The sequence below is a fragment of the Tamandua tetradactyla genome, chromosome 8 (genome assembly GCF_023851605.1).
Source record: "Tamandua tetradactyla isolate mTamTet1 chromosome 8, mTamTet1.pri, whole genome shotgun sequence".
Lineage (NCBI taxonomy): Eukaryota > Metazoa > Chordata > Mammalia > Pilosa > Myrmecophagidae > Tamandua > Tamandua tetradactyla.
The window spans coordinates 122145157-122172607 of NC_135334.1; the positions used below are offsets into that span (position 1 = coordinate 122145157).

Here is a 27451-nt window from a genome sequence, read left to right on the forward strand (position 1 = left end):
TTGCAGCCCAGCAAGCTGCGATCAGTTGTGTGGTTTGGGGTGAGGGATTAATCTCTCCACTTCCTCAGCTGTGAAATGGGGGACACAGCACCTTCCCCACAGGGTCACGGGGTAGAGTGGGTGGCCGCGCATCATGGCTGGCACCTGAAGGGGGTTAGGGAATGGTGAAGAGTTTACAAGGAAAGGCAGAAAGAAAGGGACTGATGTGGCATCCTCACCCAGAATAACCCCAAGCAGCCAGCACCCTGAGGCCTCATTCAGTCCACTGGAAATATTTGGAAAGACTTGCCCTCACCCGGCCCCTTTCTCATCCCCTCCGAGCCCCAGGCACCCGTCCCAGGTGTAAGGATGGACTGAGGGTTCCAGGCCTGTGACTCAGCCAGCCTCAGTTCCCACTCCTGCTCCACCACTAACAACCCCATAGGGCAGCAACCATTATTACCCACATTTTATAGAGGCAGAAACCGAGGTTCAGAGAGGTCAAGGAACCTGCTTAAAAGTCACACAGCACCTTAGTGGTAGATGAGAGATGGCAGCCCCAGTGGCCTGTGGCTTTGGTAAACAGCTCCAGAGTATCCCTCGCCAGCTCCCTGGATTTAAAAGCAGGAAGACGTAGGCTGTGTCCTGAGATGTCCTGGCTATTTGTGAACTGTCCTTGACTAAGTCTGGAGTCCCAGAAGGGCCGATTCCGTTCCCGGCCCGGTCACACCCCACGCGGTCATCCAGGACTGGGCCCTGCAGCGGGGTGGGGGGGGGGTGGCAGAGCAGCCAGGCCTCTGGCCTCAGCTCCTCTCCCGGCTCAGAGGTGTGTGTGGTTTCCCCGCGGCCGGCTCCTTTTCCCCAGAGCATCTCCTTCTGTTGCTCCAGTTTTGCATCTCCCCAGGTTCAGGACAGACCGCAGCTTCTCTCTGTGCACAGCTGGGGACATGCAGCTGCAGGAAAACCAGAGGAAAGCTGGCCTCGGACTACAGTTCATCCATCATGGCCGGTTGGGGTTCTTGGGACTGACTTGTCCTGCCTCCCCCATTTCATAGGCCAGGAAAGAAGGTGCAGTTGGGGGTGGGGCGCTGCCACGCAGGGAACTCAGCAGGGTCAGGACAAACCACGAGAAACTGCTACCATTGCAGGACCTTATGGCCCGCAGCATTGCTTGACTCTTATATAATACTCAGTCCAGCCCTATGAAGTAGGTGCTATTATTCCTATTTTACAGATGAGGCACATGAAGCACAGAGAGGGTAAGTTGCTTATCCAAAGTCACACAGCAAGTGACGATCCAGGAATTTAAACCGAGATCTGTCCTGACTCCTAACCCAGTGTTCTTTTCTCTTCGTCACACCATCGATGACCGTATATTGATTTGTGGGTCTAAGATGGCTCTGATTCTTCTCTGCTGCCACAGCTCAGAAAAGCCAGCAGGGAGCAGAACTTTCTGCTTATCCCATCGATCTGGCCTCCCCCTCCCGGGGTCCACAACCATTTCAAGCTGCCAGCAGTGCAAAAGACGCCCTCCCCTGACCCCAGCCCACCTGCCCCGCTTTCTCCTCTCCTCCCCCTGCACTTCCTTCATGGGGCCACCCACATCGGTCCCCCCTCTCCACAGCCCCTGCCCCCGGCACGCCTTCTCCCCCAGCTGCTTCCACTCTCCTTCTCGCCGCCCCGCCCATCAGAAACTGGCCCATTTGCAGGTAGATAAGGTTCAAACCCCTTCAAGCCCGGTAGGGCGGTGTGACCTTGCACAGGTGCATGGTGCAACCTGGGCCTCAGTTTCCACATCTGTGAATGGGGCGACACTCCCGGGCTTGGGGAGGTTGCTGGGGGCTGGACGAGCCACAGCATGCAAACGGTCTCACAGGCTGCACTCCACTCTGGCGCTGTGGGTTGGGACTGAAATGCCCGCCGCATCATGTCCAGTCCTGGGCCCCAGCTGGGCCGCGATGTGGACAGAGTCCCAAGGGAGGCAGGGAACGAGGCTGGTGCCGGCCAGCCCCTTTCCACCCTGGGCAGCCAAACTCCTCCTTCCGTGATCCCCGCCTGGGGCTGCCAGAAAGAAGGTCTGGCTCCAAAGACCAAGTCTAACAATTAAAAATTGAACGAGAAGGAAGCAATTAAACAAGAGGGGCGGGGGGCCCTGAGCTTGGGGGAGTGGGGCTGGCTGCTGGGCCCACCAGACCCCGGGCTCCAGCTCCCTTTTTAAAATGGACCTTGGCATGGGGGCCCCGGCGTCCTGCACAGAGACTCGGGGCTGAGCCAGGCCATCGGCCAGGGCCGGACAACAGGGTGTCGCAGAGCCCTGCCAGGCTGGCGACTGGACACGGCGCCTTTTCCTGGCTGCCGTGGGGGGCCTAGGGCAGCAGGCCGCAGAGGGGAGGAGAGGAGGGCACGGGAGCCTGAAGGCCTTCCTGGGCTGCGTCCCTTCTCCTCCCCCTGCTCAGCAGACGGAGGCCTTTCGTGCCAGGGCGGGGCTTGGACGCTCTGCCCCCTGCCCTCCCCCAGGAGGCCACCCACGCCTCCTGCCAGGATGGCACCAAACCCTCCTTCCCGCTCCCGCTGCCCCGCAGGGAGAACAGTCCCCCTGCCAGCGAGCACAGTGGGGAGAGCCCGCAGCGGCTTCCTGACCCCTCACCCCACCCCACCCCACCCTCCAGGTGTGCGGTGCCCCCTGGAGTTGGGCGACGCGGTGCCCTTTCCTCCCTGGGTCACCCAAAAGACCAAAAAATGAAGGGGGAAAAAGTGGAGAGGTTAAGAGAGGGAGAACGTACAATGGAGGCAGGCAGAAGGTTCCAGAGGCTACATGTCACACTTACTCAGTGGCTGCCAGCCAGGGCTAAGGGCCTTACCTCTCGGGGCAGACCACCTCCTCCGCCACCAGGCCACGGGGCCCACAGATCCTGGGCTGACGCGACAAAACCAAACCACCCTACGTGCTGGCAGCCCTACCCCTGTAGTAGACCCCAAAACTGCAAGTCCCAGGGGCTTCAGAGTTGAGTCCTGACTCCAGCCCTTCAGCCCTCATGGCTGTTGGCAAGGGGCTTGGACCTCTGGGACTCAGTTTACTCATCTGTAAAGAAGGGTGAGAGTCAGGGGTGCCAACAGCCAACAGCATGGGTTCTAAGTTCTAAGCCTGAATCGGGCATCGTCTCATTTCAGTCTTCTGCGCAGCTGTCTTTTCCACTCTACAGATGGGGAAGTTGAGGCACAGAGTAGAGTCAGGACTTAGGCGCGAGCAGGTAACCCCACCCCACCCTAAGCCTGTCCTGATGACCGAGGTGACCGAACACTCGTGCCACCAGCGTGGAGAGGTGAGTTCACGGCCTGCACCCAGGCCCTCTGTCTCCTACACAGGGAGCTGGGGGACTGGTCAGTGGGCACGGGGTGGGCAGGGCTCTGAGGGCAGCTCTGGGAGGAGACGTGGGGGCCCACACTTTCGGCAGTGTCCATCTCCTCCCAGCCTCCCCATTCCTCCGTGCCTTACCTCCCCAGCCCGTCTGCTCCCCTCTGCTTTCCTTTCTGCCCTTCTCTTCCCCTCCCATGGAGAATTTATGGTTTTAATATTGTCCACCAGCCTCCCGGGCTCTTTAGTCCCCTCTAAAGATCCTTAAAATTAAAACACTAATCAGGAATTTATTTTCCCATCCATCCTGGCCTTTGGGTTATGAGGTGGGTGCTTTCACAGCTGGCTGGCCGGTGCGGGGAGAGGGCCCAGGAAAGGAGTTGGCCCGGGACACAGGGAGGGAGGTGCTGGCTCAGGTCTGGGAGAGAAGTGGAGGGAGAGGGAAAAGTAGCAAGAAACTGTGAGAGACAGAAGACGAGCTGGGGGTCAGAGAGAGAGGGAGAAACTGAAGAGACAGGGCAGACAGTGAGACAGAGAGGGAGAGAGAGAGAATGAGAGAGAGAGAGAGGCCAGGAGGTGGTGGGAAGAGGCAAGGAAGGCCGAGCCAGAGGCCGAGCTGAGAGATACAAGGCATGAAAGAGAACGCTGGAGGCCAGTGAGAGCAGAGGTAGTGGGGCCAAGGGAGACCAAGTGAAGGAAGGAGGGAGGGAAGGGGCAGTAGAGTGGGGACCATAAATGGCACATAAAACAGAAATCAGAGAGAAAGCAAAAGGACTGGGGGGCACAGACTGGAGGGCCTCCCTGCGCGTCCGTCTGCCCCCCCCAGACCGCCAGTTTCGTGAGAGCCGGGCTGTGCGTTTCCCCCTTTCCTGTCCGCAGGAGCGAAGTGGGCAGGACGGCTTGTTTGGCTCTGGGCTCCTTCCAGCTTTGAGATCACTGCACATTGCTTAGTGAAGCCCTTAGTGGGGGTAGCCCCTCTTCCCACTCCCCTCCACCCCTCCCCGTTCGCCTTTCCTTGAGCCACTGAAAGGCTTACTGGACCCCACCACTGCCCCTCCCTTCGGCACAGGCAGCTCCTGAGAGGTCTCCCCCCTACCCACCTGCCCCCCTGCTCAGTGAGGCTGTTTGCAAAGCATGTTTCTCTGGCCCAGCATCACTGTTCCCACTTGGGGAAACTTTTGAGATTGATCTGTCACAAGACGTCTAACTCGCTCTTTCTTTCTGACTGGTTATGTAATTCTGAGCCAGCCACTGGCCCTCTCTGAGCCTCTGTCTCCTCTTCTATAGAATGAGGGGTTCAAATGATCTCTATAGCCTTTTCTTGCACAATCTTTGACCTGAGCATTTCAGGTCAAAGCTAAGTATAAAAAAAATGGGAAATCTGCACCTTATTTATTCATTCACTGGTCAAAAAGTTTCAAGGGCCTGCTAATGTGGAAGTTGCTAGGCCAGGCACCAGGGAGGTTGCCCTAAAGACCCCTGGACCTGCCCTTGTTTCACAGTGAGGTCACAACCTCTCACAGCCTCAGCTGACTTGTCTGTAAGACGGGAGAGTGTGGCACCCATCCCACCTCAGAGTATTATTGTGAAGTGTAAACGTTTAGAAAAGGGCTCGGTAAGCAAAAACTGGGCACCAGAAAGCAGTGGCATAGCATGAGATGCATAAGGAGCCCTCACAGGAACTCATTCCACTCGCTCTGAGGTTGCCCAGGCCCTGGGTGACCACTGGTTCTGGCTCAGGTTAGGCTGGTACCAGGGTCAGTCCTAATCTCATGGACATCCTGATCCTGGAAGTGAGAAGCCCAGGTTGGGGCCACAACACCTGAGTCTGGCACTCACTCCCTCTCACGTGGTGTGAGACCTAAGGATTCAGCAATGCTGGGTGGAAGGGCCAGGGGTGCAGGAGGTATTCGGAAAGCGCTTGCTCAGAGCATGGCGCAAGGGGATTGGCGGGCAAGAGTCCTGGGGTATCTTGTCGCCGCCAGGAGGTCTGGGATTGCGGCACAGCCCCCCACCCCCACCCCTACCTGAGAGAGGCAGTGGGTCACCCCTTTCCTGGGCCAGCATTGGCATTTGCCAGGATGATTCAGCAAAACCAGGGGCTTAGCTGGGCCTCCCCTTGGCGCTGCCGGTTTGTCCTGCCGTGGCCTGGCTGCTGGGAGATCAGTGTGGCTGAGACCGAGCCACGTGCCCCAGAAGAAGGAAGGACTGCTCTCCCGGGGCTCTGAGCAGCAGGGCTTCCACGCTGTGCGAGTCCCGCTCTGGGCACCATCCGACCTGGCGCCCTTCCTCCTCCCGTGTCGGGCTCCTGGGACTGGCGAACCCGGGGTCCCGCTTGAAGGCCTCTCGGAACCCCGTGGCTGGGCCCACCTCCCGGGAGCCAAGAAAGGGGTGCGGCCGTGTCCACGACGGGTTTTGAACCCTGAAAGAGTGGAGACGTGGTCTCCAAGCCACACGCCTACAAGAAATAGCACGTGGTGTGTAGGAAAGGTAGATTCTGTGGAGAGGGACAAAATGATCCCATCGTAACTCCACGTAACTCCACGGGAGCCTGACGCTGCGACTGTGTTTGCAGAGCGCCTGTGATGCCGCCGCATTTAGGGTGCACTACGGGAGTCACAGGTGAAATGAATACCGTAGCAGCAAATCAAACCCGTGACAGGGCTGATCCTTACAAGCATGTGTTGGGAGATGGAATCAAAACCCCCTCAGAACATTGCACCTGTGGAGGAGAATTGGCCCGAAGAAAATTTGCATTTGATTAATGATAGATCATGACAATTCTTAATCACCCAGCAGGTGCAGGCCATACAGCACAGACATCTGCAGCTCAGAGAGGCCCAATAATTATAACTTTATAACAATAATTGTAAAGTTAATAAAAAGCACGAGGAAGTTGGCGGTGGTGTCCAGCTGTCTGTTGACTGGTTATTACCAGTGCTTGGAGCCTGTGTGAGCGTTTTGATTGCCATCCAGCTGAGGATGATTGCTCTGCCCAAAAAAGGCCCTGCCTGAGGGACAAGGCTGTGAGCAGTTTTGCTAACATGACTCTCACCCTGGCCAGAGCGCAAGACACGCTGATTCACAGGGTCGCTTTGTTTCAGGACAGCTTGAACCGGCTTGCATCACCGTCTGCTGATAAGAGGGAGACTCGTACCCGCGTGCGCTGGTGTGAAGCCTCACGCACCCCAGAAAAGGCGGTGTTCTTTCAACCCATCCTGTGGGTGCAGACCTAGGTGGGGGGCGCCTTTAGGTCAGGTTGTTTCCATGGAGATGTGACCCACCCATCCAGGGAGGGTTCTGACCCTCTCACTGGGGTCCTTTAGGAGAGGATGAGACACACAGAAGCTGAGAGTTGAAATTGAGAGACGCTCAGAGAGAAAAGCCCTGGAGAAGCTAGGAGAGGACCACAGAAGTGCAGAGAGAGCCCACAAAAGCTGAGAGAGGGAGCCACGGGAGCCGCTGGAGCCGTGGGAGCCACGGGAGCCCCGGGAGCCGCTGGAGCCGCGGGAGCCACAGGAGCCACGGGAGCCGCTGGAGCCGCAGGAGCCATGGGAGCCACGGGAGCCACTGGACCCGCTGGAGCCGCGGGAGCCATGGGAGCCCCGGGAGCCGCTGGAACCATGGGAGCCACGGGAGCCGCTGGAGCCGCGGGAGCCATGGGAGCCACGGGAGCCACTGGACCCGCTGGAGCCGCGGGAGCCACGGGAGCCGCTGGAGCCGCGGGAGCCCCGGGAGCCCCAGGAGTCGCTGGAGCCACAGGAGCCCCGGGAGCCACAGAATTGGGAGCAGAGGACCACAGGATGCCGGGCACATGCCTACCCATGGGACAGAGGGTCCTGGATGCTGGCAGCCCATCTTCAGAGCCCAGGTATCATCCTGTCGATACCTTGAGGTGGACGCTCAGGGCCTAAGAATTGTAATCTGTAAACTAATAAATCTCCATTGTAGAAGCCAACCGTGTCTGGTGTATCACCTGCCAGCAGGTTTAGCAAACCGAGCCCTGGTCCTGGTGAGCCCCCAGGGCTCTGCTGCTGAGGCCGGCAACTTAGCAGGAATTGCCCAGGACCTGGAGACGTCTCTATCCCCAGGTGCTCCACGGACATGCCCGGCATGGGGGCTTCTGGCCACAGCCCTACCCAGGAGGAGCCGACAGCCTGCACCCGGCCCAGCATCCTTCTGGGAAGCAGCCTTTAGCCGATGCAGAGCTTTACCTGAGTGCCGCCACACATGGGCTCCTTCTCCTGCAAGAACCTGTAGATTTGTAAGCATTGTCATTTTGCGTCCTGTGGGTCTCTTTAGTAATTGAATCCACTTTAACTGCCACTATTAAAGGTTAAAAATCTGTCTCCCGTATTTAATAGATGGAGCAACTGAAACCCAGAGAGGCAGAGGCGCTCACCCTCATTTGTGTAGTCAATTAGGAGTAGAGCCGAGACTGGAACCAAAAGCTCAGCTCTTGAGCCAGAGCCATTTGTCTGCCCTTTCCTGCCTGCCATGCTGCTTGGAGGTGATCGTCACCTCCCAGAGGCCTAGGGAAGCCGAGAGGAGCTCCTGGGCCTCGGAGGGCAGGAGAGGAGTTACCGTAGGGTGAGATGAGAGTAGAAAGCGTGAGGCCCGGGGCTCCGGGGGAGAAGCAGAATGAGGAAGAAATCCAGAGCCTGTGAGTGGAGAGCACAGCAGTCGGAGGAGGAGAACGGTTGTAACAAATAACCTCTGAACCTAAGGCACTTAATCCAAAAAAAGTTTCTTTCTTATTTGTGTCCTAAGTCCAAGTCAGGTCAATGGAGGTGGGGATCCCTGCTCTGTGCCATCAGTCAGGGACCCAGGCCACTTCCGTCTCCTAGCTCTGCTCCCCGCTAGGCCCCCTCTGCTCCCCTCTAGACCCTCAGAGCCCCGTCCATCCGGAGGAAAGATGGGGAAAGAGAGAGTGTGTTCCAGCAGGCCAGCCCAGGGTCACGTCTTCTATCACCAGCCGGCCCGTCAGCGTGACAGAGCCAGGACAGAGGGGCTGGCTTCTTCCCCGCTGTCGGGTGATAGAGGGGCCGCGACACCTGCAGCTCTGTGATACGATGCCCTCAGCCTTTGAATAAATCACCAGTAGGATATGAATTTGTGAGTTGCTTCTCCCCAGGATGGGTTGTCTTTCTACTTAGAAACATTTGTGTTCCTCCTGGAAAAGGCCCTGTCGGAAGCTGATTCCAAAAGCTTGAAAACAGCAAGAAGTGGTCACTTGTATGTTGCCCAGGAGAGAAGATTTGCTGGAGTCTTCGACCAGCACTGGCAGAGGGGAGCCTGGAAAGGAGTCAGGCTGGGGAGTGGCTAGAGGACAAGAAGCCCCAGGACACAGGGGTTTGTGGTATGGGAGGAGCACAGGCCTTGGAGCCAGGCGGCCCTGGGTTCTGCCCCCTGCTGCAAAGCTGTGTGACTTTGGGCGAGTCAGCTCACCTCTCTGGGCCTTGTTTACTTATATGTAAAATGGGGCTAGTCAAAGAACCTTTCTCACATGGAGGGTGCAGTTTAATAAGGGGACACACTGATCACCATGCCCAGTGCCCAGGAGGTTTTCTTGAGCACTTGGTGAGAAGTGAGACAGTCCAGGGCCCATTTAGGTGAGCCATGAAGTCCCTAGAAGCAGTCCTGTAGGTACAGGCAGTTTTCCCAGGGCTCATGGTGTAAGATGGGGGGTGACGCTTCCCACCCCGGGGCAGGAGACCAGAGGCCAGGGAGGGGGCAACAGCTGGACGCTCAGCTTTGCCATGAGGTCCTCCATCCCTGAACTTTTTTTCCACCCAGCCTGGGAGAGACTGGGCTTACAACATGGCACTTACTAGCCGAAATGATCTAAATCTAACCTAATTCTCCCATGCGAATGGTGTGATGATGCTCCTCACTGAGGGCCTGGTGCTCAACATTTCCTAAAATGCCCACAAACATCTTTGCTAATCACCTTCAAACGGCATCCCTGGGCCTGGGAGGCAGGAAGCTTCCAGAAGTGCTGCTACATCAATTAAAGAGGGCGACACAGAAACACTCACGTAAATTGCCATTTAGTATGAAATAGTTGTGGGGAAAGTTACCAAAGGTCCCTGTCAAAGTTCTCGTAAATTTTTGCCTCATTTTCTCGGCCGTGAATAACGGCACCGAACGTTTATTGGGTGCTCACCGTGCGCCAGGCACTCTACAGTCCCCTTGCAGACACCGCGTCGGTAAGTCCAACCTGACAACATAAAAGAAGCCCGAGGCTCAGAGAAGGTAATGATCCTTCCCAGAGTAACACAGCGAGGAAGGGACAGAGCTGGGCTTTAAACCCAGGCGAGGGAATTCTGATGAAGACCCAGTGTTCTCCACCTGGTCAGGAACGAAGCAGGCGTATCAGAAGAGTCATCTTCCAGAAACCTCCACCGGCCAGAGATGTGAGGTGTTCGGGCCCTGGGGTTGGTGTTCAGACATACCAGCCGGTCACGTTTGCTTAGGGCCTTTCTGATAAAGTTCTGCTCAGTTCAGCCTCTTCTACCCAGCTCCACCGAGGCACCAGGAGCCGAGCTGGGCACTAGGCAACCAAGAGCCTCTCATCTCTCTAGGGGAGACCGACACATGAGCCACCCCAACCCAGAAAAGGAGCGATATATAAACACACCCCGGGTTTGATGGTGATAGTGGAGGCAATGCCTGGTCGGGGGGAGTCAGGGAGAGGAAAAAGTGATTCCTGCAAAGGAGTTTGAAGGATGAAGAGCAGTTTTCCAGGCAGGCAAAGAGGGAAAGTCACCTTCGGCAGAGCCGTTGGTGGGGCAGGGAGGCGGGCCTAGGGGCGCGGGCTGCACACCGGGGCATGGGTGCAGGCGGCAGGGAGGCGGGCCTAGGGGCGCGGGCTGCACACCGGGGCATGGGTGCAGCTGAAGCACGCGGGTCGGGCTGGGGGAATGCTCAGCGGCAGTGTCGGGTCCTGCAGAGCTTTGCACAAATTTGGAGCTCGGACTCTCCTCCAGGCGAGAGGAGTGGTATGAGACAGAACCCTGCAGCAAGCAACAGAAACCCAATTCAAGGGGCCTTGGACTTGAACAGTTTTAACTCGTGGAACTGAAACCCTCGGGGCTCAGAGCCTCCAGGCAGGGCTGGGTTCAGGTGCCCAAATTCTACCCCCAGACTTGTGTTTCCCCCGCCCTGCCCGTCTCTCAGCTGTGCTTTCCTCTGGCTGGATCCTCACATCTGCTAGTCTCCAGTAGTGACAGGAAGGGCTCCAGCGGCTCCAGGCTCACACCCTACCAGCTTGGCAGGACCAGTGGGCAGAGTGCCCATTCTTGATACTGCAACCGAGCCCCCGGGGCCAGCGGGATTCAGCCTTTATGGCCTGGTCTGAGTCCACCACCCATCCTGGAGATCCAGGGAGGAGGTGGTGGAGGAGCTCCCCAAAGGTACTGAGTTCCCCAAAGGACACTCAACAAGCTGCTGCTAAAAAGGTAAACAGATGCCAGGAAGGCAAGAACACTAACACACACTTATTTAGCCCCCACTGTGTGCTAGGCCCAGATCCAAATGATGACAACAACCGTAGGAGGCAGATGGTATCATTTTTATCTCCAGGTTGCAGGTGAAGCTTCTTAAGCACAGAGAGGTTAAGTCACTTGCCCAAGCACACACCGCAAGAAAGTGGCGGAGCCAGGGTTTGAACCAGTGCTTCTCCACTCCGTCACACATCTCTCCCAACAAAATCCCACCACATAGCGTGGCCTCTAAATCCTGCAATCGACACAGCACCAGAAAGACTGTTCTCATGGATGGACCCCAGAGGCTATCCACCCCTGACACTTGACGCTGGCCCTCAGCGAGTCCCTCCACCCTCTGTGGCTCGCTGTCCTCATCCGGAGAGCAACAGGCCCGAGGACCACTGTGCCGGTTTCAAAGGATCAGGTACCCCAGAAAAGCCATGCTTTAATCCTCACCCGCTTTTGTGCAGGCAGCTGTTTCTTTTCATCCTGATTCAGTATCAAAGGGTGGAAACTTCTGATTAGATTATCTCCAGGGAGCTGCGGCGTGCTCGATGTGAGTGTGACCTTTTGGTTAGATGGGTGGGTTTTGATTAGTTTAGCAGAGTCCTTTAAAAGAGGAAACATTTTGGAGAGAGCTCAGAGCTGAGCAGGTGCGGATGCTTGGAGAACATTTTCTTCAGAACTGACAGAGACACGGATGTTTGGAGATGCTTGGAGTGCTGACAGAGAGAGCAGATATCTTGAGAGGACAGAGCCCAGCACACATCGCCAGGTGCCTTTCCATGAGATGCTGAGCAAGTCGGAACCCAGAGTTGTGTCCTGAAGGAACAAAGTGAAGGCCCACAGATGGTTAGAGAGGAAACACTGGCACCAGAAGCTGGAAGCACTGGAACCGGGAGCAAGGACCAGCAGATGCCAGCCACATGCCTTCGCAGCTGATAGCAGTGATCCGAATGGCATTAGCCTTTCTTAAGTGAAGGTAACCTCTTATTGGTGCCTTAATTGGGACATTTTTACAACCTCAGAACTGTGAACTTTAACTCATCAAGTTCCCTTTATAAAAGGCACCTCATTTCTGGTATATTGTATTCCAGCAGCTTAACAAGCCACCACCGAGGCTCCTCACGGGTCTGACGCCTGCTCTGCACGCTGCCTGCGCCGGCTGCCCCGTGCGGCCTGGCACGTCTGCACCCACATCGCAAACCCACAGCTGCTCCGCAGAGGGGTGGCCTGGCTTGCACCCTCGTCGTGCCTTCCCTTCTCTCCTTGTGACCAATAGCAGGGGGGGTGGGGCACCGCTGGGCTGATGGGGAGCAGACAAGCAGCGCCCCTCCTCCCACGACCCGGAGAACGGGCTCATAGACCAGTGGTGCCGTGTGCCACCCACTGGGCAACCTGCTGCCTGCCTGGGGACCTGCAGGTGAGAGGTCCTGAGCGAATGCTCAGTGGCCGTAATAAATGCAAGAGGATGGCTTCACCGTGAAGTGCGACTGCGTAATCCCTAAATGGAGTTTTATGTGACTTTGAATTCTCCTGGTACTTAATTTCAGTGCTGCTCTCCTCACTCTGATGGGTGAGCGGGGTCAGCTGTATTTTTCCAGGCAGTAGGAAGGCTGCTGTGCGGGGACTCCATGCAGGGGCAGCGTCCCCTCCCATAGGAGCCTTCTGTTCCCCGGGCACTAGGACCCTGCCCCCTGGAGCCCCGATCCTCTCCTCCTCCGTCCCACCTCTGGTCAGGCCCCACCCGCTCGCGCATCCCTCTTCCATCCTTCCCAGCACCCTTGAGATCAACAGTGACCCACCTCATTAGAGGGCCTTGTCCTTGGGGGCTGGGGGGGGCAGGGACTCTCGACCCAGTGCGATTGCTGACGATGGCTCTTGCGCAGATGCTGCCTTTTGGAGGGTGAAGGGAGATGTCTGCCCTCTCCACTCCCATTCCTGTTTCCCCCCCCTCCCCCCCACCTGGGCCCAAGTTCAAGCAACATGCAAGAGCTGGGAGAATTAGTGCTGTTTTTCTTATTTCCTCTTCCCTCCCTCCCTTCGTTCTTTCTCTTGTTCCCGCTTTTCGGCCCTCCCTTTTTTGCATTCACTCAAATCGTTGTTGAGCACTTCTGTGCGGGACCTTGTGCCGTGGATTCCACCAACAAGACAGGTGAGGGAAGCCTGTCCCTTCTGAGGCTCGTGCGCCAGCAGGGGCGACACAGAGCAGACGCGGGGTGAGTCACCGCGCCAGCGGAACAAGTGGGGAGGTGGGGACCCGAATGACCAGGAGAAATTCATGACTGGAGCAGGGGAAGGGCCCCCCAGGCAGAGGGAGGAGCAGGGGCGAGAGCCGTGGGGCAGGAAGGACTCGGCCTGCCTGAGGAACAGAAGGGAGCTCAGCGGGGCCGAGGCAGGCGCCCGGCGGTGGGGAACCCGACTGAGGGCAGAGAGGCAGGCAGGACCCAGATGGGAAGGAATCTGGAGTCGACAGTAGGTGACGTGAAACCCGTTTTCCTTCCTCCCTCTCTCCCTTCTTCCTGGCATTGTCTGAGTCCCCAAGAGGTTCTTGTCCACAGGCCCCCGGGAAACTGGAAGCGGGGAGCTCAGCCTAGGGGCGGCCAGCTAAGCCGCCAGATGCTGAAGGTCAGAGGTGAGGGTGGGGTCCTGCCTGGGGAGCCCATGGCGATGCTCCACACCCAACCTGGGAGATGCTCCTCCCAAGAAGTGGCGCTTGAGCTTCCTCTAGAAGGACAGGGCAGAGTTCTGGGGGGACGGCAGGAGGGAGCAAGGCCTGGGGAGAGAGAACAGCAGGTGCAAAGGCCCGGAGGTCAGGTGGCTGGTTGGAGAAATTCCAGTAGAGCACTCTGTTTGGGGCAGCCCCACCCACAAAAGCACTTTCTGGGCTTTGCCATCAGAGGAATGACGAGGGAGGAGGGGTCCAGGCTGGACGTGGGGCTGTACAGTGGGCCTAAGCAGCTCAAAACTCAGAGACATGCCTCAGGAGCTGCCCGCCCTGCCCTGACCACTGACCTGACCCTCCCCCCAGCATGGGGGTGGGACCTGGGATTCCGGACCCCAGCTGGGTCCTGCCGTGGCCTCTTACAGGCTGCAGGACCTTAGACATGCTTTTAACCATATTGTGCCTCAGTTTCTCCATCTGGGCAGACTGGGAGATCCATCTTCCTCAAAGGAGTGGAAAGCATTTATGAGCTAATATATTCAAGGGCCTGCCACACACTCAGTGCTCAGTAAATGTTATTATTAACAGGAAGCAGGGGAATATGGGAAAAACAGCTCCTCTGGGGCCAGAACACAGGGTGATACGTGGGGGTGGGCAGGTGAACCTAGTGGTGAAGGAGGGGAGGCCATCGTCAGCACTGAACGGGGACCCCAGAGTGGGCACTGAGAGTCAAGGAAGGCTTCCTGGAGGAGGAGATGTGCTGCTGGGCCTTGAAGGCTGAGCAGAGTTTCATCGGCAGGAGGGGAGCAGTGTGTGGGCCAGAGGGAAGGGCGTGGCTGTGCTCAGGGAAGAGCAAATAGTACCGCGTGGCCGGTGGGATGGGTTGCTGGGGAAGACCGGACAGGGCGACCAGTGAGGCAAGGAGCCGGAGGGCGCCGGGCCCAGAGAAGGGGCCTCAATGTCATCGGAAGGAGGTTCGACTTCAACCTGAGACCAGGACGGTGTTTTCTTCTCAGAGCTGGGAAGTGAGTGACATAATGAGATCAGGCCTGAATTTTAGAGGCGTTCTGGGCAGCTGCCTGCGGGGGTGGGGTGGGGGGAGGCTTCAGGGAAGGAGGGTGGGAGCCAGGGGCGCCCTGGGGCAGCCACGGGGGGCCCCCCCGGAAGAGCCTTCTGGGTGACCTTGGCGCCTTCCTCTCCCTCTCTGGGCCCTGGTGTCCTCAGAGGCAATGCGTGCCCTGAGCCAGGCTGTGCGGCTCGGATGCGGGGGAGCAGGCAGGATGCGGAGGGACAGGCAGGATGTAAATAACGAAAGGGCTGGGCCGTCAGAAACGGGGGGGGGGGGGAGCAGTGGGAGCTGGAGAAAGCATGGCTTGCCCGCCGTGGGGGACACTGCTCCCCCCAGCCCACATCGCTGAGAGGTGGTGCTGAGTTGCAACAAGTCTCCATAACTTTTTAAAGAGAAGGTAGAATCTAGTTGCTGGTTTTTGTTTTACCTAAGAAATCCCCTGACTTTTGGACACTGGCTCAATTCTTTCTGAAAAATCACTGGGTGGGTCATCCCGGACTCGTCCACTGGCCAGAGCGGACCCACGGCCCACCAGTGGGAGAACCCCCCATTCTGGCATTGAGAGACAGAGCAGGTGGAGAGGAAGGAACTGGGAAAGGGGCCGTCACTGCCCTGGAGGAGGGGTCCTGGCCCCCAGCAAGAGGCAGCGGGAGCCTCCTTGCAACACGCTCGGGCTGTATCCCGCGCTCCTCTCTGGGATTCGGCGCTCCTGGGGAACCAGGGTGGCTCTCCTCACAGCAGCCCCGGCCTCGCAGGTCTGTGAACCAGCTTACCTGTCTGGGAGCTTTTAGATGCGGGGGCAGCCCTGTCAGGAGAGAGGCTGGCCGGCTGCAGTCTGCTGTTCTGCCCTCATCAACCAGGCCAGGGGAGCGGCAGGGGCGGGCAGGGGGCAGGCGTCCCCCGGCGTCCCCCCAGTGTCCCTGGCAGACACCCTGAACCCTCTGAGCCTTTGCTCCTCCTGCTGGAGGGGAAGGGAAGCCCCCCTGTGGGGAGCTCAGCACACCCCGGGGAGGCGGCACTGCCGTTACTTTGCAGAAGAGGGAACTGCGTCCCTGGGACCAGCCCCTGTCAGGGCAGCTGACGGTCAGAGGGGTCTGCACCCAGGTGGCCTGGCCCCGGAGACTCGGCCCATGAGGGGACATCAGGCGAGAGGTGAGGAGGGCGCTTCCCCAGAGGCTGCCTCTGAGCTCACTGGGGGCCCTTGAACAGCCCCTTCCCCTCTCTGGGCTTCCAAAGGGGGGTGGTGGTTTGACCTCCAGCACCCCCCAGTTCTGACATTTGTCTGCTCAACCAGCCTTCATTTAGTGCTTCTTCAAGAGCCAGGAGACGCGGGTGTGGCTGTCGCGAACCCTTCCTGCCCTCCTCTGCCTCCTGCCTACGGGAGGGGCCGGCGGCTGAAAGGAGGGAGAGGTGGCCCAGGCCTCGAGAACCCCCAAAGCTGAGGGACTGGCCCTTCAAACGTCCTGCGTGGGTGCTCAAGGGGATTGCAATTTGAGGGTCGCAGCCTGCTTAGCATCTATTCCGTATTGCTTTTTGATCCCAGTTTCATCATTCAGATGTACAGCAGTGCGTTTGCAATGATACAGTGTAATCAGGCTCAATTTGTACAACTCAATTATTAAAGACTGATTTGGAAAGAGCTGCGTGTCCAAGGCCCACTGGGCGCCACCGCGTGAGGGGAAACACATTTGGAAGAGAGCCTGTGACACCCCTGCCTCTGCGCGCCTCGCCCGCCTCCAGCACCCCCGGGCTGGCTCGTCGTTTAATTTCCATGTCATTTAATGGAATGTCTTCGGACAGCTCTGGGTCCTGGAGAGCCTGACGAACGTCTCCTGCAATCACCCAGCAGTCGCGCCTTCAGTTCGTCACCAAACATTCACGGGGCGCGTCCGGGGAGAAACTCCTGAGCCAGGGGCTGGGACAGGGAGAAAAGGCAGCGGATGGGCAGGAGTGCATGCCCAGACCTTACAGCCGGGGTGGGGGTGGAACTGAGGCTCTCGTTTCCATCCCTCGTCAATCCTGTGGGCCGGCAGGAGGGGCCTGTGGACAGGTGAGCAGGTGCAGCCTGTGGACAGGTGAGCAGGTGGGGCCTGTGGACAGGTGAGCAGGTGCGGCCTGTGGACAGGTGAGCAGGTGGGGCCTGGGAGGCTCAGAGCCCATAAGTCATGACAGAGTCAGGGCTGGAAACTGAAAGCAGGAAGGATGGGGGCAGGGGACAGACGGCTGGTCAGTATCAGACCTGGAGGGCCCAGGAGCCTCCAAATCAATGAACCTGGGCACAGAGAACAGAGAGACAGAGAGGGAGGGAGTGGAGAGACAGAGAGATGGAGATACAGAGAGATAAGGCGAAGAGGAAAGACAAAGGGTTCAAGGTGGGGAGAGGCAGAGAGGGGATGACAGAGACAGAGGGAGCCGAAGACTGAACCCTGGGACCTTCCTGTCCATCGTGCGGCTTTGCTTTACTCTGTGAGTGATGCAGGGGCAGGAAATCAGCCCCAACCAGAGTCATGGGCATTGCAGACACCCTGGGCTCACGGGGAGGCACCACCCTGCCGCTCCAGAACCAGAGGGTGGGGCTTCCAGGGAGCTGGCAGGGGCACAGCCTGCGAGCCCCCACCCCACCCCACCCCCCAGCACTGCCTCAGAATGACCTGGGGGAGTTTTATTGAAAATGCAGACTCCTAGGCCCCAACTCAGGGGTTCTAATTCAGCAGACTGGGGTAAGCCCAGAAAACTGTGGTTTCGTTTCAGTCTGGCTCCAAGGTGGGGTGAGGTGGGGTGAGAGAGGCAGAGGAGGAATGGCAGAGAGACGGGGGAGCCCAAGCTGGGTTTGCTCTTTGCTGGGGGTCCCTTCCACCTTTGAGACCCCGAAACCCTTCAGGAACTGCTCTGGCAAGTCTCCCGGCGGGGTTCCCACTCTCCTCGCTGGAGGGAACTGATGCTGGGCCACCCAGGGCCACAGCAGTGTGGTGGACAGGAGGGATTGGTGAGATGCTCTCACACCCACACACACCCTCACCCCTGCGCCCCGTGTCAGCACACAGCCACGGGACAACACGTGTTCAAGGACAAATGTTTCCTCTCCCTTGCTACCCTCTGACACACATTCCACAATGGCCCACACCCAAGATAAAGCAGCCGGGGTTACGGACTGGGGGGAGAGGAGTCAAGTCAGATTCCCTGTGATCCAAGAAAGAAATTGGGAGCAGCTTGGAGCCAGCAGGTCGAATAGTTAACAGTTTAAAAAGAGAGCTTGGCAGACAGGGAACAGGGACTCCAGGTTCAAATCCTAGTCCTGTCCGATTCACTGTGTGACCTTGGACATGTCATTTCCTGTTAGGTTTCTCCTCTATGAAATAGAGAGGAGTTAGGTCAAGTTGAGCTTTACAAGCTCCACAGGTTTATCTTCCTGCCACTGGGCCTTTGCACTTGCTGTTTTTCCCTCAGCCTGGAGTTGTCACCTTGCTCTCTCAAATTCCTCCTGATCAGCTCCTGCCCACAGTTTCTTACTTAAATATAAGTGCCACCTCCACCAGGAAGCCTTCCTGGAATGACTAGACTAGATTAGGTTCCCTTATAATAGCCCCCCTTGTTCCCTAAATCTCCTTCATAGAACTTGTTTGCATGGCAGTTAGAATAGAATACCGTGTGCGAGAGTATTTGATTCATCTCCCTTCTAGACTGTTAATGGGAGCAGGCACCACCTCTGACCTGTTATACCTAGAGCAGGGTTAGGCAAATAATAGATGCTTGATAAATGTTTGTTGACTGACTGAGTGTGCGCTTGAATGCTTGAGAAGTACAGGGCCTTAGGGATGAAGAAGAAATGATGCAGAAGGTGCCTGTGCTGTTTTGGAACTGTCATGTACCCCAGAAAAGCCATGTCCTTTAACCCTCATTCAGTATTGCTGCGCGAGATCTTTCTTATTGTTTCCATGGAGATGTGACCCGCCCAGTTGTGGGTGGTGACTTTCGATGAGATGGTTCATATGGAGATGTCTCCATCCATTCAAGGTGGGGTTGTTTACTGGAGGCCTTTAAGAGAGGAACCATTTTGGAAAAACTTAAGCACCAACCCAGCTGGAGACCTTTGGAGATGCAGAAAGAAAATGCCCCTGGGGAAGCTATTTGAAGAAGCTGGTAGAGAAAGCTGGCAGATGTCACCATGTGCCTTCCCAGCTGACAGAGGTGTTCCGGATGGCATCAGCCTTCCTTGAGTGGAGGTTACCTCTTGTCGGTGCCTTAATTTGGACATTTTCATGGCCTTTGAACCATAAACTTGCAACTTAATACATGCCCTTTTTAAAAGCTATTGTGTTTCTGGCAGCTTTAGCAAACTAAACAGCACCCTGCTCTCTGAGTGTTGTAAATGCCCATCCATCCTGCAGACCACATCCCAAGAGCATCAAATACCATCACTGAAAAAGGGAGAGCAAGGGGGCTGCCGCATCTCCGCCATTCCCTTCTCCCTCGTGCGCAGTCACAGCTCTGGGGGAGCTGGGGAAGGGGCTCTGAGTCCCCCACCTCAACTCCTCCTCCACGCTCTGCTATCCCCAGGGATTGCCGAGGAAGTAACTGTGGCATCCTGGGTAGAGGATGAGGACTTCAGGTGGAACTTCAGCGCCGGGAACTGACCTGGAGACATTGAAGCCGCTGCTGCGTTGCCTCCATGCAAATACTCAGAGTAGAGAATGGAAGGACAGACAATAGGCCAGGCTGTCAGCAGCTCATTCCTGGGGAAGGTCTTCTCCGCCTCCCCCCAGGCTCTCCCCTGGCTGGGGCACATCTCGCCCTGAGGGGAGCTGTCAGCTCCATGGAGCAACTGGAAGAATTAAAGATAGAAATTGACTTTCAGACAACAAAACCTGATCTGACAATTCAACTCATTCAAACCAGCCGAGGTTAGCAGATTGTAAACGTGCTTGTCAAGAGGGGTGGCATCTCCCCCGACCTACGCAGGACATGACGCTCAGGGGTTTAAGTCTGCCTGACAATGTGGGGCAGTTCTCCGAGGGATGTCCCTGGCCCCTGGTAGCATGGGATCAACAACTTTCTGACCAAAAGGGGAAAAGAAATATAATAAAATAAGGCATCAATGGCTAAGAGAGATCAAATAGAGCCAAAAGGCTATTCTGGAGGCTACACTTACACAAGCTTCAGTTAGATAGTGCTGATTGCCATGGTCTGCTAATCCCCAACCAACATCATGTGGCTCTACAAAAGTTTCATGCACTAAATTTGCTTTCCTGGAACCTAATATTTCTGGAGGGTTCCTAGGCTAGATACATCCTGAAACCCAGAGGGACCAGCCTGTCCAAGATTATAAACTAATTACATCTCCCTTTAGTGTCAACACCCCTTCACAACATGAACAATTCAGAATGAACTTTAGGCCTACAGTTCCCTATAGATTCGGAGAAGGATCAAAGGAGAAGAAGGAGGTATAACAGAGAGAATAAGATAACAAATGGGTATGGCTGCTGAATCGCTTATCGATATTTCTTTTAGCCTCCAGTGTTGTGGAGCAGCTAGAAGGAAAAATCAGAACTAGTCGAATAGTAACCCATAACACACTCTGAAATCTGTTCTGTAGCTGCTAGAAGTATACGCTGAAAATCATTGCTCTTCCTTTCTTTTCTTTGTATGTATAGTTCACAATAAAAAATGCTTTTTAAGAAGGAGGGGTGGCAGGCTCTGGTGGAGGGGGAGATTGTCTCGGGAGGAGTCGGGGGGATATGCTTGTCTTGGCCAAGTCTTTGGAGCATGAGGGTTGTCCTTGGCTCCAGTAGCAGCCCACCTACCTTGTCCGTTGCTTCTCTCTCAGCTCTTATCCTGATCTGATATCATTCCAGGATCTGTGTCTCCCTGCCCCCACTCAGTTTCCTCCCCCAGGACCTGTGGAGGAGAGAGATGGGGTCCGATTCATCTCTGCAGTCCCTGGAATATAGTAGGTCCTCAGTAAGCTTTTGCTGTGTGTGTTTCTTGCTGTGAAGGACACCAAGTTCATTCATTCACTCAGAAAATTTTCATTAAGAATGCCCACTCTGTGTCAGAAACTGTTTTAGATGCTGGAAATACCGTAGTGCAAAACAAGACACAAACAGCTAGCCTCAGGGAGTGTGAGGGTTTGAAGCTGTTTGTACCCCAGAAAGATCCTGCTCTTATAGCAGGCCCCTTCGGTGGGCATGACCTATGTGGTGGGACTCGTTGATTAGGTTATTTCGGTTGAGGCTGCCCCAGGTGGGTCTAAATCCCCTTACTGGAGACCCTCATACGAATCTGAAACAGAAGGATCCATGCAGAAACTAAGAGAGACAGAAGAGAAAGAAAATCACAGAGAAGCTGAGAGAAGACACAGAAAACAGAGAGAAACCAAAGAAGCAGAGAGTGAGCCTTGGAAGCCAGAAGCTGGAAGCAATGAAACCCGGGAGAGGAGAGAGCTCAGCCGACGGCGCTGTGTGTGTGGCCAAGCAGGAGAGCTGAGCATCGCTGGTAATCAGTCTTTGCGGAGAAAGCATGTGTGGATACCTCGATTTGGAAAATTTTTCATGGCCTCAGAACTATAAAGTTGTAAGTTAATATATTCCCTTTGTAAAAGTTAACCCATTTCTAGTATACTGCATTTCATCAGGTTTAGCAAACCTAAAACAGGAAGCATTTGCCCTAATTATGGAAGACATATAAGAAGCAAGATAAATAAAATTATATCATGTAGGATGGTAATAAGTGCTAAGGACAGAAACTGAAGCAGGGAAGGGTCAAAGTGTACTTGGGATAAAAATTTTAGATAAGGCTAGGCAGGGAAAGGCTCACTGAGATGGTAAGTCCTGAGAACATGAGGGGAGGGAGCTGGGCATGTGGTTGTCAAGAGAACAGTGAGAGCAGGTGTGACTGCCCCGAGGCAGGGACATGCTAGCAGGAGGCCATGTGGCTGGAGTGGGGTAAACCAGGGGACAGTGGTTGGAGTGGGAGTCAAGAGGAAGGACAGACTCTTCTCTGAGTCTGAGTTTATTCCAGGAATGCAAGGTTGGTTTAACATTTAATCTTTATAATTTTCAACATCAGTAGAATAAAGAAAAAAACTCTATGATCATCTTAATGATGCATTCTTGGAATAAACCAACTCAGTTGTAATATAGTATTCATTTTATATATCACTGATTTGATTTGCAACGTTCTTATCAGGTTTTATTATCAACATGATGCTGGCTTCATAAAGCAAGCTGAGAAGTGCTCTTTTTTTCTATCTTCTGGAAGAATTTGTGACTTCTTTCATAAACGTTTGAGAGAATTCACCAGTAAAGCCATACAGGCTTATATTTTCTTTGTGAAAATATTTTAAACTTTTAGTGGATATAGTACTTTCAATTTTTAATTGATATAGTACTATTCAATTTTTAATAGATATGGTACTATTCAGATTTTCTGTTTCTTCTTGTTTTCATTTTGGTGAATTGAATTTTCATGGGATTTTTCCATTTCTTTACAATTTTTGCTCTATCAGTGTAAAACTGGTCATAATATCTTCCTATTAAGTCTGTAGGATATGTAGTGATGGCCCCTTTTCATTCCAAATAGTGGTAATTTTTGCCTTCTGTCTTTTACTCTTGTTCAGTGTTTCCAGGGGTTTATCAATTTAATAACTTTTTCAAAGAACCAAGTTACTGGGATTTATGTTAGGCAACTGGGATAAAACAGTTGAACATAACAGTGTCACTGTTCTCATTAATTTTACATATTAAGAGAAGAGAGAAGAAAAACAAGCCAACATAATTTAAAAAATAATTTTGACAAGCAGTGAGTCTTCTGAAGGAAAAATAGAGACTGGCTGGGAAGCTGTTTTAGATCGTCACTTAGATGGTGAAGTTTGAGGAGAGACTTGAAAACAAGAAAGGGTCAGCTGAGCAGAGATCTGGGGAAAGAGATGCTGGGCAGAGAGATCAGCATGTGAAAGGGCTGGAGTGGGAGAGAGAGTGGGGTAGCCAAGGACAAGACAGGGGCTGCGTTGGCTGGGCACTGGGTCTCACGGCGAGGGGATGGCACGAGACGAGGTCGGAAGCAGGCCAGTTAAGGCCTGTAAGGGAGGGCCTGTAGTCCATGGCGTAGACTTTGGATTCTATCTTAAGTACAATGGCAAGTGTATCCATCAGCTACTCCTGCAGTAATGCTGCATGACAACCCCCAAATCTCAGCAGTTCTCGACAGCGATTAACTCTCCCCCTCACTAGCCTGCCGGTCAGCTAGCTGTGTTTCACGCTGACAGTCGATTTTCGGTCTTCCCCATGTGTCTCTCATTCCTAGGCCAGTATTTACCAAGGCATGCTCTCCTCAGGAAGACAGCAGATTACGAAAAGCCAACCAAAGTCCACAAGCTCACACTTAAAGCCACTGCTTGCATCACGTCCATTAACATTCCACTGACCAAAGCGAGGCACACGGCCAAGCCCAACATTTGGGACAAGGAGGGACACCGTGCTTATTCTAATGGGAGGGGCTGATAATTCACATCACAAAGCGTATATAATTAGGACAGGGGTGAAATGAAAAATTAGCAGCAATAATTCAATTGACTGCAGCAAGGTCACGCTGCCTGCTGTGTGGGAGGTGGATGGGAGGGGAGGGCGACCGGGGAACGAGAGGCTAGTCCAGGGAAGAGGTAGTGGCTGAATCCAGGTGAAGGCACTGGAGTTAGAAGTGGACGGGACATCTGGGATGTTTTTTAGAGCTGCCGGTGGAGTCCATGGCAGTGACACTATCCCACTGCCCGGCCCACCTCATCCAGCCACACTGGCCTTTTGCTGCCCACCCAACCCTCCAGCCGTGCTGCCACTCCACCAGCGCAGCTGCTTCCCCCTGGCCTGGACAGTCTTTCCTCAGACGCTGGCTTGGCCCAGCTCCTCACTTCCTTCAGGTGCTCCAAAGTAGCTCCTGGTGAGGTCGTTCCTGACCAGCCTGTCAACAGCGGCAACTCCCCTTACCCTGATCTACTATTCCCACAACTCTTACTGCATGTTTATTTACGAGTTGCCCATCTCTCCCCCACTATAATGGAGGCTCCGTGCCCACGATCTTGGGGCTGTCCGGTTCACCGCCACAGGCTCAGCGCTTGAGCGCTACCCTGCACATAGCAGGCACTCGATGCCTCTTTTCGAAATTAATAAATACATCCATTACTAAATGAAATGTGACACCTCCTAGAGACCACTGCCCCCCCATCTGCTCTTCAGACTGTGCGTCTGGCCCCGGTCTGGTGGAGAAATTCCTCCTTCCTCCAGCCAGCCGATGCAGATGCCTGGGACTGAGGAGAAGCCCCCCACTGGAGGTGGGTCATCACAAATTCAGGGCAGCGGATTTATAGGTTCTAATGAGCATCTTATCCCAGGTGTGCACGTTCTCTCCAAACTGCAGCTAGAGCCGAGCAGGGTCCAGGGAGCAGCCTGCATTCCTCCTAATCCCAGGTCCCTGGAGGGGACAGCGGTGAGAGTGAAAGACTCTCAGGCCCCCCTCGGCCCCAGGATTCAGCTCCTGGAGCAGACACTGACATCTGCACGCAGATCTGGGAGAAGGGAGAGGAAGGGACTCGTGAGGCTTTTGCTGGTGTGGGGAGCAAACCACGGCACCAATAGTTTGGCAATGAATTTTCTCTGCTCTTGTTTGTCATAAAAAGTCATTATTTCATCTTCAATTCTGAAATATGTTTTCACTAGGTATGGTGTTCTAAGTTGATTTTTTTCAGTGGTTTAAAGATGCCACTCCACTGCCTTATGAATTTGCTTCTTAGGAGAAATTTGCTGTCGTTCTTCATTCCTCTATAAATAACGTGTCTTCCTCTGGCTGTTTTTGACGTTTTTTTCTTTATCCCAGACTTTCAGAAATTTGATTATGTGTCTTAGTGTGATTTTCCTTGTCTCCTCTGTCTGGGTTTCCTTGGGCTTCTTAGATCTATAGGCTTATAGTTTTCAACAAATTCGAAAATTTTTCAGTCCTTATTTCTTCAAAGTTGTTTTCTGTTCTGCCTCTTTTCCTTTTCTTTACTTCAACATGTCACTCATGCCCCCTTCTCCTCCTCCTCCTCTTCTTTCTCCTCCTAGTATTTTTAAAACCTGTGTTGTATTTTGGATCGTTTATGTTACTTTGTCTTCAAATCCACTAATGTAATACAGTTTCTAATCTGCTATTAATTCTATCTAGCGTATTTTTCAATTCATATACTTTATTTTTCATCTTTAAAAATTCATTTGGGTCCTATTTTTAATTTCTCTATCTATCATATTCATATTTTTCTCTACCTTCTTGAATATATGGAACATACTAGTTTTTAAAACACCACTTCTGACTAATTTCGTTATCTCTGTAATTCCTGGGTCCGTTTCAATTGATTGGTTTTTCTCTGTTCATAGGTCTTATTGGGTGCTAGCCATGGTTAATTTTACATTCTGGAGTGCTTGATTCCTTTGAAGAAATTTGAACTGTATTCTGACATGCAGTTAAGTCATTTAGGATCGGTTTGATACTTCATGGTCTTGTTTTTTTAGGGCAGTTCCAAAGCAGCCTCTAGTCTAAGCCAAATTTTGCCCCAATACTAAGGTAATGCCTTTCTGAGGACTCACTCCGTCTGCTGCTCCATGTGCTGTGAGGTCTGCCCACGCAGGACAGTGGGGCCTAAACAAGCCCTGCGTGCTCTGGGACGGCTCAGCCTGTTCTCCAGGGAGTTTCACCTGACAAATTAGTATTCAGACAAATACCTGAAAAGATCTCTGAAGATTTCCTTCTCTCCCTGTTGTAGTTTGCTAGCTGCCAGAATGCAATATACCAGAAACAGAGTGGCTTTTAAAAAGGGGGATTTAATAAGTTGCAAGTTCACAGTTCCAAGGCTGAGAAAATGTCCCAATTAAAACAAGTCTATAGAAATGTCCAATCAAAGGTATCCAGGGAAAGATACCTTGGTTCAAGAAGGCCGATGAAGTTCAGGGTTTCTCTCTCACCTGGAAGGGCACATGGTGAACATGGTCAGGGTTCCTCTCTCATCTGGAAGGGCATATGGCGAACACGGCATCATCTGCTAGCTTCCTCTCCTGACTTCCTGTTTCATGAAGCTCCCCGAGAGGCATTTTCCTTCTTCATCTCCAAAGGTCCTGGCTGGTGAACTCTGCTTCTCGCGGCGGTTGTTCTGCTCTGCTCGCTCTGAATCTCCCGTTCTCCCAAATGCTTCCTCTTTATAGGACTCCAGTAAACCAATCAAGGCCCACCTAAATGGGTGGAGACATGTCGTCACCTAATCCAGTTTAACAACCACTCTTGACTAAATCTCATCATCCAGGGAGATGATCTGATGACAGTTTCAAACATACAGTATTGAATAGGGATTATTCTGCCTTTACGAAATGGGATTTTGATTAAAACATGGCTTTTCTAGGGTCCATACATCCTTTCAAACCAGCACACTCCCCCTCCCCCTCTCCCTCCATCTGTTCCCTCTCTGTTAGGTCCTGTAAATTCTAGCCACCTCAGCCTCCACAAACTCCAGTCTCTGCCTCCTCAATTCAGAGTCCACTGGGCTCTGTTTGCATTTCCTCTCCCTGCTCTACAGTCTGGAAACTGCCCCCAGGCAGTCAGCACAGGCAGTCTTAGGTCTCTCACCTCATTTGTTCCCCTTCTCTCAGGATTCACAGTTGTGCATTGCTTGTTTCTCAGAGTTTGAAAACAGTTGTTTCACATTTTTTTCTAGTTTTCTTGATGTTTTCAACCTGAGAATAATTCTGGACTTTCTTACCCCTTGGATGAAAGTGGAAGCCTCCCGCCATCCAAGGATTTTAAATAATAATCCAAATAAACTAAGAGAAGGCTTCCACTGGCCTGAGTTCTTGGGAGGGGGAGAGGAGAGTGTTCTCTGATTCCCTCTGGCCTCATCTTGGCCTGGCAATAGGAAGGAAAGCCGGGTTAGTCACATGTGCAGTTTGTGTTTTTCAGATATCTGAGCAAGAAGATGCTTGGATGACAGGACATTTGAGGAGGACAGAAGCCCTGCAGGGCTGACATGCCCAACAGCATTCCTGGGTTGTGTTTTGCTACGATCTGCCTCCAAGAAAAAAAATCCATCAACAATACAAGAACAAAAAATGAAAGAAAATGTATAAATATGGTGGCAAAGCCCTTTTCCAGCTGGAGCCTGTGGAGATTTTAATTTTTTTTTCCTAAACAAGTGGCAGTGAAACCTTTATTGCACCCCACAGCCTCCCAGGTTCTCTTTTTATGATACATAATGTGTTTGCAAGTTTCTGTCTATTGCTGAGTCTCCCTGTGCTTTGTCCTGTGTGAAACCACTGGTTTCCACGGCAACCAGACAGCCAGATTAGGGAGCCAAATAAAGGGACAGAGGTCTTTTGTGGGGAGGGGGCAGTTAACACCCGTAGGAGAGGGATATGAGAATAGGTAGACAGGGAACTCGCCACCCCTGGCTGCCCCACCCAGCTATCCACCCGCCTTGGCTGCCTGATGCAGGTGACACGGAGCTCACTCTCACCCGTAAGGGCATCTGGGGTGTTACAGGTTCTGTGCCGGGTGCCAGGATACAGAGACTCAGTCCCTGCCCTCAAAGGGCAAACAGTCTCTCAGAGACAGAAATGGTAGCAAAAAGTGGTCTAGAAGGAACATTTATTAAGCGCTGGCTGTATGCCAGGTACCATCTGAGAATTACAGTAAATTTCATTTCAATTTTAAAGTTAAATGTTAAATGGGGGGAAGGGGGAATTATTGCATAATTAGCGCAGAGGTTCTGTTTGAGGTGATAAAAAAGTAGGGGTAATGGAAGTTGGTGATGGCGGCACAATATTGTGAATGTAATTAACACACTGAATTCTACACTTGAAAGGATAAATTGGGGACATTTGAGCTGC

At 53.7% G+C, this 27451-nt stretch overlaps 2 long non-coding RNA genes across 2 annotated transcripts; one reads left to right on the forward strand and one right to left on the reverse strand.

The window, feature by feature from the left end:
• The first annotated feature begins 14373 nt into the window (after positions 1-14373).
• Positions 14374-16194, forward strand: LOC143644908 (uncharacterized). Its single transcript, XR_013156965.1, has 2 exons — positions 14374-14511; positions 15850-16194. It is a non-coding gene; the product is annotated as an uncharacterized LOC143644908 (long non-coding RNA).
• On the reverse strand, positions 16153-25565 carry LOC143644909 (uncharacterized). Its single transcript, XR_013156966.1, has 3 exons — positions 25498-25565; positions 20357-20450; positions 16153-19377 (listed from the first exon to the last, which is right to left on the reverse strand). It is a non-coding gene; the product is annotated as an uncharacterized LOC143644909 (long non-coding RNA).
• Between the last annotated feature and the right edge of the window lie 1886 nt (positions 25566-27451).